Raw genomic sequence first — 12,467 nt, 5'->3', positions numbered from 1 at the left:
TTTTTTTTTCTTCTGCAATAAGCTTAGAAACCAGCGAATTGCTGCATCCCAAGAAAAAAAGCTGCTTCCCTGGACAGCATCATGCGGCAAATTTCAAGCAAATGTGTTCAAACTGAAGAGAAGAGTATGTGATAAAAGCCTTCCTCCGTCAGTCTTACTCTGCTAGCTAATTTAGCACACTGCGAGTCCCCGGCATTAGCAGTGATCAATTTCCCTGGCGAGATAGCCAAATCCCCGAAGTCCTGCATAGACTTAAAAAATGTCTTGCAGCTAAGAGGTATTCTCTCAGTGGGGAAAAGAAGATAATAAAGTCTGAAGGGAACGTTCTCCTTTGAAGGTTATGCTAAAAAGAGTTGAGAGAATAGGGGGTGGATCCTACAGAGGAGAGAAAAGAGGGAGAGAGAGAGAGAGAAAGCACGAGTGAGGGAGAGAAAAATTTTCCTCAGGCTTTGCTGTTTTACTGGCCTTCACCACCAGGTGACTGACTTCACTTCTGTCTTCCCACAGCCAGCACTAAGGGGATTTCTCTCATCTGTCAAAAAGCAACATTTCCTCTCTAGACAAATACTATGCTGCTGGGTCTTAAAGACTGCCCTCTGCCCACAGTTAGTAGGTGACAAGCATTTTAATTCATTTCACAGGTTACTTCATTTCCTTTTTGTAGATCTGGGGGGAAAATGAATGTGTATTAAACAAACATATGTGTTCACATGTTCTCATGTTATGGTTCTGCCTTCAATATCAGGGAATTTTCTTTCACTTAAGAAAGGCTTTTAAAGAAAGTGAAAAATAGAGACATTAAAGGAAATTTCTTGCACTGCTGCCTCTCATGATGAAGCAATCTTTTATTGGAAAATAATTTTTTAAATGGACCCTGACAGGTCAGTGCATGTAAGGTAGAGGGCATAGTCTTGTGGAAAGGGCTTTACTTAAATGTCTTAGTGTAAATCTTGACTTTTAAAGAGATTTAAACCATATCCTCATAGAGCATGTAAAACTGTAAGACTTAAAGGTGTTTTCAGATTCATAAAAATAGTTGAATTACATTGTTTCTAGAATTGTGTGTGTGTGTGTGTGTGTGTGTGTGTGTAGATACATATCGATATGTTTAAATGTGCACCAGCTAATCTCTCCTGGCCTCCCTCTCTAACTTCACCTACCACCTCCTCCCTCACAGTGCCCTAGCCATAAGGCCTACTGGCCCACCCCAATTTTTTTCTACTCTTTAATACCAGCTTGCTCTCTTTCTGCAAATTTAACCATTTTTCTTCAGACTATAATCACTTCTTCAGAGAGGATGTTCCCTCAGGTGAGTCACTTATACATTCTCCTCTGTCATCTGCTGATAACAGTCACTGTGATTTATAATTATTTAATAATGCCTTTGTTATCTGTTTGTCTGATTCTTCCAGTGGACTATTAGTTCTAGAGAGCCAGCTCTATATACCTTTCTTATTCACCAATATATTCCAAGAGTATAGCATATAAGTACACAAATGTGCCTGAAATGGATAATGTATGTGGGGAGAATCCTTTGTATAGCGCACACATCATTCTAACGTGTAAAAACTGTCAACTTTCCTTTTCCTCTCAGTATTCAAATTCCAGGGTTTTATTTTTATTTTATTTTTTTTTCCTGGTCTGCAGTTAAGCTAGAGGACTCAGTTTTAGGAATAAACATGCAGTTATTTAATTTAGACCAGTTCTCTTCCACAGGTGTATCAAAGTTAGCTTGCTTTAAAACTTTAACTTTTGCCTATAGCTTTCATGAATTAATATTAAGCAATCAATATAGTCATTTTCCACTTTTCAAGTTTGTGTGATACTACTTTCCTTTTATGAAAAGTACCTATATTAGTACTTATTTTCACAAACTGGAAGATATCCAAAAAGGATCTTTGCTTCTACAATAAAAGTAATAAATTGAAGATAGCATTCAACATCTATTTTGCAGCTATCTACAGAGAGTACTTGAACCCAAAGAAGCAACAGTATATGGTCACTACACTATACAGGCTGTATATTTATTGTATTCCAACATTTACTATTTATTTTATTACTAGTGCTATTTTAGGTTTATACATAATATTTGGTATGATCTGGTAGGTCAATTTTTGAAGCTGCAAATGCTCAATTTTTTTCCGTATAAATTGATAGTAGTTGTTTCTTCACTTTACACCACTTGTCATATTAAAGACTTCATGGGCATGTTTTACTTTCAGGCAGTGGGACAAATGTGTAATCTGCATTATTGGAACTGAACATCAGATTTTTGAGGTAAATTTTATTTGTTCACTTAGCATAGTTATTTGCTAAAAAAAAAAAAATAAACCTGAAGATTAAGAGCATGTGAACTAGCATAAAGTATATACCAAAGAAAGTATTTTTACTAGAAACTATCAATATTTGGCATTAATAAACATCATTACATTTTTTTAAAAGTTAAGTTTTCCATTGGAAGTGATTTAACATTTTTAATCAAGTTGCTATTGCCAAATAGCAGAAAATTAAATGTGATAAGTAAATTTATTTTGAACATAGTAACAAAGTGGTACTCTGAGGTATTTTTGAATTTGCAACTATGAAAACACATATCAAGAAAGACATTTGCAAAAATTAATATTAATGCTTAAGTACTAGTTAGAAAGGACAGACTCTTAGTATGGCATAAAATTAGAGCTGCCGAAAGAAATTTTATTGTACTTAATAATAAAGGGAATGCTTAACAATATTTTTGAAACTTAATATATAGTCATAAAGATATAATGACTTCACTTTATTTACTATGAAATTACCCAGTATTTGATAGTGACCAGATTGGTGTTATATAATCAAAAGAAACTATAGATGCTTTGCAAATTATTTCCAAATTTGGGTCTAATTAAACACCTTCAGAGAAAGATAGTTACAATCATTTCCCTGCTATCTTGTGAATTCCCATGCAAATTCATTGGGCCAAATATTACTATTGTTAAAAAATGTAATTTAATCATAAAAATGCATTTGTTAATTATACAACTTTTATAAAAAGCAAGACTCAATTCCACTTCAACTGAAATGTGACTGAAACCATTTCAGAAAACCAAGTATTTTAATAAATTTGCAATAAGATAATGGAGGTTTGGAGTAGTGAACTGAAGAAACAAATATTATCTAAATATCCTGAATTACAACCTCAAGACAAAGACAGCTACCCATGAGTGCCCTAGGGGATCATGTGGGCACATAGCTGCTATGTGAAAGAAGCAAGATTCCATTTTAGCAAAGGTGTATAATTCACAGACAAACTGCAAATAGCAATTACAACCCCAAGCAGGGTAAGGCAGTGTGGAAACACCTGCAGGTCATGAGATGTTTCGTTTCAGGATCACTCATCCATAGGTCCATTTGTCAATGTCAACTCTACCATAAGGTATTAAAGCAAATGTACATACTCCATTATGAGTGTGTCCATTTTAACTGATTTGAAGAAATGGGCAACACAGTCCCTCCCCATTGGAGAATATAATTTTTGCTAATCCTCTTTGCTTTAAAAGTGCTTTTGAAGTTTTTAATTCTTTAGGTCATTATATGCCCTCTCCCAACTCTTGTCAAATTTATAATTTATGCTTTTGTTTTGACATATTTAGAGTACTACTACCACATAGTAAAATCATATTTTACTCAATTTCCTGACATTATTAAGGGATATGCAATGCATTGCATTCATTATCAAAATAATCCACAACTTATTTACATAGTTGCCTCAATTTATTTCTGCTGGTTAGCATTTGTATTCATGTAATCACTTGTCATAGTTTTATTTATCAAAAATTTTATTTTCCTTCCATGATGTTTTTAAATATGAGATGAACTAGAGAATCATGGAATATAAAATATTATGCTGTTTTTATTTTAATGAGTGACAGACGTAATTGTTTACATGTAAAGAGATGAGGAACAGTGAGTTAAATGAGTTATTAACCCTGTGATATATCTAAAGGCTCTTCTTAAGCTCTTCCCAAAATAATCATCACCTGCTATAAAATAGATATACCCTCTTTTTGTAAAATAAGTCAATGTTGAAACTATGCTAAAATTTTAAATAATTTCTGCTTACCTTCAACCCAATCATGCTCCTACTCCAAAAGTTTCCTCAAAATAAAAAGAGAAAAATAAGAGAAAGTAAAGGTTAAAAAGAATAAGAAGATACAGTTTTATCTGCTTGGAGCTAAAAAGAAGCCAGCATATAGGATGAAAGCTATATATAATAAATAAATAAATAAATAAATAAAAACTAGGGACATATCTCCCTTTCCTTTTTAAGAAGGAGAAATATTGGTAAATGTATAACTTTAATTAAAAAGTGACATTCAATTATTTTTCCACATGTTTTTAAAAGTACCTTAGTCACAAAGATTCATGTACTTTGTACAGCACAAATGGACATGTTACAGGTCTATAAAATAGAGTGGATGATACCAAATTTAAAAACATTATTTATGACATCTCAGAGTCATGAACATTGATAATTATAGTTGAAAGTTTAACAAGAGCCCACGTTAACATGAATAACTTCCTATGAAGTATAAGAAACATAAATATAACAAAGCTACCAAAAAATAGCCTGATCAAAATTTCAATTCAAGTTCATAACTAATGCACAGAAGCTACAACAAAAGCACAGTAATAATTAAAATAAAAGAGAAGCATTCCAGCACATGTCAAAGAGCATCACATCACAATTATACAAGCACAAATAAATGGGAAAGAAATACCAAACATTTTCAATCAAAAATCACTGTGATTCTCAGTGTACTTTCCCATCAAACATAATTATCAACTTAGCTAGAAACTTTAAAAAATCAAAAATAGGTATGTTGTGGAAGCAACATAAATACCCAAAAATATGTGAGTGGGTCAAGAATATGTGTTACATGTCATAACACAGTGGATTATTACTCAGCAATCAAAAAGGGTAAACACATGCCATTTGTGGGAACATAGATGGAGCTGGAAGGGACCATGCTCAGTGGAAAAAGAAAAAAAAAATACCAAATGGTTTTAGGAGGAATGTAAGGAGACAGGAAAGAAATAGTAATTACAATAAAGTAAACATCAAAATCAACAAACAACTATAAACCAGAGACATTCTGCAGAGGGATAGAGAAGAATAGGCTCAGAACAGAGGTGAGAAGAGCACAAAGGACTGGTGATGGCACACATGGGAATTGGTGATGGGAATACCACAGGGACTATAACTGAGATGAAAAAGCATACATTGTACAAAAATGAAAAATGATGCAAAAAATGTTTAAAATAAGAATGATAAAAAATATATAAAATAAAAAAAATCAGTAATAGTAAATCCAAAAATTACAGCCACATTCGAAATACAGTACAACTCTGAAGAACTTTTAAAGCTGCAATCTTCACTCTCAGTTGAAAAATTTTAACTGTTATAGAAAAGGAATGCCTTTGGATTCATTACTCACATTAATTTCATAAATTGGTTCATTTAAGTCCAGTGGCTCAATTCTTTAACAAAGTCAATCACTACAAACAGATTTAATATCAATTTTTAAACTAACAGTTTTGGAGCAAAGCAACTTTTCTGGAAATATTTTCTATACCATCCCTCTGTATTCACAGAGTCTAGCCAATATAAAACCACCAACAATAAAACCTTTATGAATTGCCAATCTTTCAGTGTGCCCTACCAGCATCGCTAGTAAGAAATAGAGAAATATGAGGGACAAGATCACAGAATGAAGGAAGATGAGTAAAACAGTAATTGATTCTAAAAGATCTGAATAGTCAGAAAGAACTGAAAGAAGTATTGGCCTTGGATGGAGTCCTTTTTGATCAAGGGCGGGGGAAAGAATCAAGTAAGGAATCTGGAAGACAAAACTTAATGTAATTAAATTCTAAAACAGATCACTTACTTTCAATTAACTTTTAGGTTGGACCTTTTCCTATTCTGAGAATGACAAAAAAAAATCACAAAATACAACATTTTTTTTTGCTCTTACTTGTTCATTAGGAAATAATTGTTGTCTGAAACTTGTTTTCCAAAATTAGTTTTTGTGAAATTTCTTGTCCTTTTATTCTATTCTATTCTATTCTTTTTTATTGTATTTATTTATATAAATAAAATAAATATCAAATGAATAAAATAATCCTTGATAAAATAAACTTATGATACATCTTAAGTTGCTTAGATATATTAAGTTGCATTAAATATAATTGACTAAATATAAAATAGAATTCTAATAAGCATACAATATGCCGATGAATAATAATAATGAAGTTTCGGAGGCTCTCTCTGGTTGCCCAATGTGTTAAAGCACCACATTACGAAGCTCTCAGAAGCCACTGCAGCTTGAGCTCAATCCCCAGACAGGGAGCTGACCCTCAAGGCCTGGCAGACCTCTCCTGACCTGACTCCTGCTCCCCTCAGCAGTGTATTTTGTCAATCTGCCTGTTCTGCTCCCCGCTTTGTCTCTGGTGAATCCTCTCACCACACCTGTAGCCTGTACCCCAGTTCTGTAAGCATAAATAATAATGAAGTTTTGGATCATTGATACTCTTTATTTTGTTGTTGTTGTTTTATTTATTTTACATCTATTTTCACTAATTTTTACAATATTTGCTTTCTTTTCTCAGGTGTAGTCCCCACAGAATTTCCACCACTAGTTCACCTGTCTGTGCACCATCATCATATTCCCTTGTGCTCTTCATTCCCTCTTTTTGATTCCTCTCCCTCCTCCTCTCCTGCAGAATATGTCTCTGATTTATAGTTGTCTGTTTATTTTTGTTTTGGTTTGGTTATTATTATTTTTTCCCTACTGGCTTATTTGGTTCTCCTATATACTCTTTATTTTGTACGACGGTCTTCAAAGTTTTCTAAGAACATAGAATGAAAACTCAAGAGAAAACACAACACTACAGCCTTTAAAATGTCACTGACTCACTTAAAAAAGAGCAGAAAGCAAAATGGAGACTTAGGGAGCCTGGAGCTAGTGGGGACCATCTATCCTGCCTGACAAACTATGTTTACATCCAGTAGTCACAAAGTGCTTAATCAGCCAGAGCAGCAGCAAAGCCCAAACAGCATGATACTGCCTGGGTTCATTTCATAGTTTACCCATTTGTGGCTGTTGAGAGGATCAAGTTAGGAAGCATGTATATGAGTTTTTTAATGCCTAATTATGCATGACAATATTATTTTATAAACTGATTGACTCGATACTTAGCTGAGACTACATTCCCCATAAATTGCATCCTGACTAATGCCATATGTCAGCACGGCAAATGGTTTCCTAAAAAAACAAAAACAAAAACAAAAACAGGAATATATCTGTCTTCGTCCTTATTAAAATCATGAGTTTGGCAATCCTTTTAGGCAAGAAGCCACTTCTTTCAAAAAATGGGAGTTCTTAGCTTCTGTATTACTAAATTTTTTTTTCTGCTCTGAATTCAGTTATCTCCGTTGTGGGCTTCTGGATTTCAGGTGTTTTCCTGAAGCTCTTCAGAATGAATCTATAATAAAACTGCAAAACTTTTATGCAAAGGTGACATATTTGGAAATGCATGTCTGAAAGGATAAAATTTTAAAAACATCAATGGGCATGTTAATTTCCCTGATCTATTGAATGAAAATATAATTTATATGTGATTAAGTGGTTTGTTTTTTGATCCATAAGACACATATATGTAAAGTCCATGTTAGTAGAGGTCTGGGCATTAGACATAAAGCATCTTTATAGATTTTTCTTTCACTAATACGTTCTAAAAGCAACCTCAGAATGCAGAAAAGTGAAGCTTATAAAATAATTTTCATAATTTTTTCTACTACATTCATTGCTCTTTCTTCATATAATACTGGAAATTTAATATTCCAGCTGTTATTTTCTGATTTGGAAGCAAAATTAACATTTTTTTGCATTTTCATTAAAAGCCAATTTGACAAAAATATAATTTTCAACTGTATTTTATAAATGTTTATGCCCTGATTACCTATGAGAATGAGAACTAAACTATTTTCTGACTATATTCAACATAAATTTATATTACAAAAAGCAAAGATCTATTAATTATTATATGTCAGTCAACATCTACTGCTGTGTAACATAAAACAGTAACTCAGAAGAATTCTATAATTGTGGTAAATAAAAATTTAATTTTTCTTTTGTGACAACAAATAAATGCTTTCTTAGGTTTAGTAAATCAATTTCTGTAGAAAGTGAATAAGGTAAAAATTTTGATTCAATGATATGATTGTTAGGAACAGTAATAGAGCATATCATTTTTTGTTTGTTTTGTTTTGTTTTAAAGATTTATTTACTTATGCATACGGAACTGGGGTACAGACCAGAGGTACAGGGGCAGTGAGAGGATTCACCAGAGACAGAGTGGGGAACAGAACAGGCAGATTGAGGAAGTACATGGCTGAGGGGAGCAGCTGGCAGGTCAAGAGAGGTCTGCTATGCCATGTGGCTCATCTCCAGGGCAGGGCTCGAACTCATGCTTTAGCTTCTCAGTTCTGTGCTGTAACCAGCTGGGCCACCAGGGAGGGCCTCAAATAAAACTAACTTTTAATGACTATTACTGGTCAACCTAAAATACAGTGTTGTTACAAAGATATGTTCGTCCCTCCCTGGTGGCCCAGCGGGTTAAAGCACAGAACTGAGAAGTTAAGCCGCTTCAACATGAGTTCAATCCCTGCCTGCCCGATCCCCGCAAGCCCCAGAGGTGCTCCACATGGTGAGGCAGACCTCTCCTGACCTACCTGTTGCTCCCCTCAGCAGTGTACAGTGTACTTCGTCAGTCGGACTTCATCAGTCGGCCTGCTCTGCTCCCCACTCTTTCTCCGGTGAATCCTCTCACCGCCCCTGCGCCTCTGGTCTGTACCCAGTTCTGTATACACAAATAAATAAATCTTTAAAAAACAAAAAAAAAAAATAATAATTCGAAACCACAAAGAAGCAATGAAACCCTGAGCATATAGATAATACAAGATAATTAATAGCAAATGCAAATTCAAAGATGAATTCTAGATAATTAAAGAACACATGCTGACCTAGAACCATAGTTCTGCTTTAAGTTTACAATCAGGATTTAACTCAAAGATACCTTTACCATAGGGTTTCCACTATAGAAAAATGTGTTTATATTTTTTTAATTCCTCAAATATTTAATATGGAATGTGATAAAGACTATATTAGAAATAATCTTGACTTCATTCATTAAATTGTGACCTTATGGCAAGTCTTTTATTTATACAGGACTCAAGTCTTTACAAAATAATGAGCTATTTGAAAAACTATAACTTTTATACAATTCTTTTAAAAAATGATATTGAGATAAGTAAAGCAACACAAGCAAAAAGCATCTCCTCAAAGCCTAGCGTACTATAGATTCTCTAAAGATGCTAGTACATTTTCCTTAAAGGCACTTGTAGTCCTGAAAAGCTATGTTATACTTCCATTTCCTGTGGGTATTAACTAAATAAAATGTACCTACCACTAAAAGTTAACTGATTTTTATTTTTCAAATTCCCTACAATCTATACTTATTTAGACGTGGATTAAATAATAACTGACACCAGTTTCCATAAAAAATACACATCAATGGAAGGGGTGAAGATATTCACAAAATAGAGTTGAGGATTTAGTAATTATATGTGTGTGTATGTATATACATACATATTTATATACATACATATTTATATAGAAACTGTATGTATATACATACATATTTATATAGAGACAGATAGGGAGAGAGAGAGGGAGGGAGAGAGAGAGATAAACAGATTAAATATTGAGGAAATTGGCATTTTCTAGTAAGTTTGAACACGCACATACACTGATCCAGCAATCATACATAATGCTAGCTATGATAACACTCAAATCTCAGTGGTTTATTACATCAGTCTTATTTCATGCTCAAGTCAAATACTAATGTAAATCAGTGTAAGAGTTCTGAGCCATATAATTATTTAATCTAGTGACTATTTATAATTCGAGAGTTGTAACTCCTATATTGGATTACCTTCTACCAGTCAGGAGATAAGAAAATAAATGTGTAGTGGCAGATTATATGGGCTAGACAGAGAAGTGGATGACATAGCCTTCTACAACATTCTCTCATATCTAAACTCAGTCACACAAACTTATCTTACTGTAGAAGAAATTTAATAATCTAACTATAGGAAATACTGGTCTTAGGGAAAGAAAGGAAAAGATTGCATAGACTGATGAGCAAATTCTGTCATTATTGCTACTTTCACTCACCATATATCTCTTGCTCCCTTATTATCACACATAAAATACATTTCCCTTTTTCCAAGACTCACCCACCCAAATCTTTTATTCAGCTCAGTGTCTAGCTTCTCTGGGTTTCCACAGTTTCCAGATGGGGTTTCTCATTCTGTCATCTATGAATTAAAAAGACAATTAAAATTTTCCAAGCTCCCATAAGCAAATGTGCAACAAAGACAAGATAGCTGTAAGAAATCATACAATTCAGAAGCAGGAATACAATAATTATGAAGACACTAAGTACATATGCATTTTATCCTGGGAGAAGACAAGGTGCTTTAATTAGACCCTGATATTACTAGGAGGAACTTCCTGGTGCAATGCTACATTGCCCCCACATTCTAAAAGTTTATTTTGTATTTATCACCTATCTTGTCCACATCTGACATGAATGTTGGGGAACGAACTCTCGTTAGGAGCTGGTATACTTTTACAAATCACTTCCTACTAGAATTGGTTTGGAAATTGTATTAGTTGTTAAGGTTTCCATAACAAGATTTCACCAACTGGATAAACAACACAAATATTTTCACACTTTAGGAGGTTAGAAGTCCAAGAACAAGGTATTAGCATACATATTGGCATAAGTTTCCTCCAGATCAGAAAGTAGAACATTCTTTAGGAAACCTTTTATACACTGAAATGGCCTAAAGCAAAGTAGCTATGGTTGCTTGATGTTGAGCTACTGAACAGAGTTTCCCAGGAAGGAGCTTAGTGGTGCCACTTAACGTTGCTCAGGGTGTATTCAGCTTCTGTAACAGCTGCTGTGAAAACAAATGCTGAACATTATTTTCACATTTTGCTTTTTATCATAAAAGCAAAAATTCTTTTGGGATAGCTTTTGGAGAGTAGAAACAGGCACCAATGCAGATCTTTTGTAAGAGTAAAGTGGTGTAAAACAAGCTTTTAAAAAAAGTGGGTATAACTGTTGGTATCATATGAGATGTAAAGGGAAGTTCTTTCAGATTTCTTTACTGACAAATAGCTGACTTCTCAATGTACCTTTTCATGTTTTTTTTTTCCCTTAATATGTGGACATCCCTCATGTCTTTTAGTGTATCCAAATATTCTGTCTTATAAGACCTCCAGTCAGATTGTACTAGCGTTAATCAAAGGCCTTCATATTAACCCATGTATCTATTACCACATCCAAATTTCTCTCCTACATAAATTTCAAAAATGCTTTATTTCTTTTTTTTTTTCTCCCCTTTTGGTAAACTACTAAGTGAGGACAGAATGAGACAGAAATAGTCAACTTGGGCAGAAAACCTCCTTAATCTGAACTTTGCCACATGCAAATGGGGACTTCATCCCCATGCAAAGCTTCTTAAATTTTTGTCTTCATGAGATCTAAAAGTAGTTGACATTTTAATTCTTTTGCTGGCTCAAATGTTTGGGCTGCTTTTATTCTCTTCTATTTTCCTTTACATCTCTTTCTTATGATACCTTACCAAAAGGTAAGAGAGAATACACTATAATTTTTTCCTCCAGTTTTATAAGCTCTTGAGCCCAAAACTTAGAAGGTACAAGTCATCTTCCAAGTTTTCACTGGTAATTGTTTTAACTGAATTTTGCAGTTCTAAAACAGGGTTCTGACCCATGTCATGGTTGACTATTAAGCCAATGTCAGAGTTGAGGTGTTTATTATTGGCTAGGATGTAAGAACAAAAGCTGACCATGGGAGATTTCTGAGAATAAGCCATTAAGTAGGACACCCTCACTCACATTACTCTGGCATACAATGCCACACCAATTTCAGAGGCACCTGGGAAATGCAGTATTAGTATGTGTCTGGAAAGGAGAGGAGAGCATAGATACGTGTACACACTGGCTTTCTCTAACACATGATGCTAGACTATTTTTGTCAGGTTAGCAAGAAAAATACAAAACAACTCAAAAGTACATTAACACTGAAACATACTTTGAATACATGGGAAGAGTCTCCATATACTTAATGTTAGAAAAAAATAAAACAAAGTAAAATATTAATATGTTTAACAATATTTAAGTACAAAAATATAAAGAAATTTAAAGGTTTGGGAAATTGATGTTGCAGATATAATTTATTCACTATATTAATTTATTCATCACATTATTGTGTGATAATGCTTATCACATTATATCATCCTACCCACCTACTGGTGTTATTCGTTCACACATACTCAT

Source organism: Condylura cristata, unplaced genomic scaffold (genome assembly GCF_000260355.1).
Source record: "Condylura cristata isolate star-nosed mole 26May11 unplaced genomic scaffold, ConCri1.0 scaffold00014, whole genome shotgun sequence".
Lineage (NCBI taxonomy): Eukaryota > Metazoa > Chordata > Mammalia > Eulipotyphla > Talpidae > Condylura > Condylura cristata.
This window is presented reverse-complemented; position numbering follows the sequence as displayed.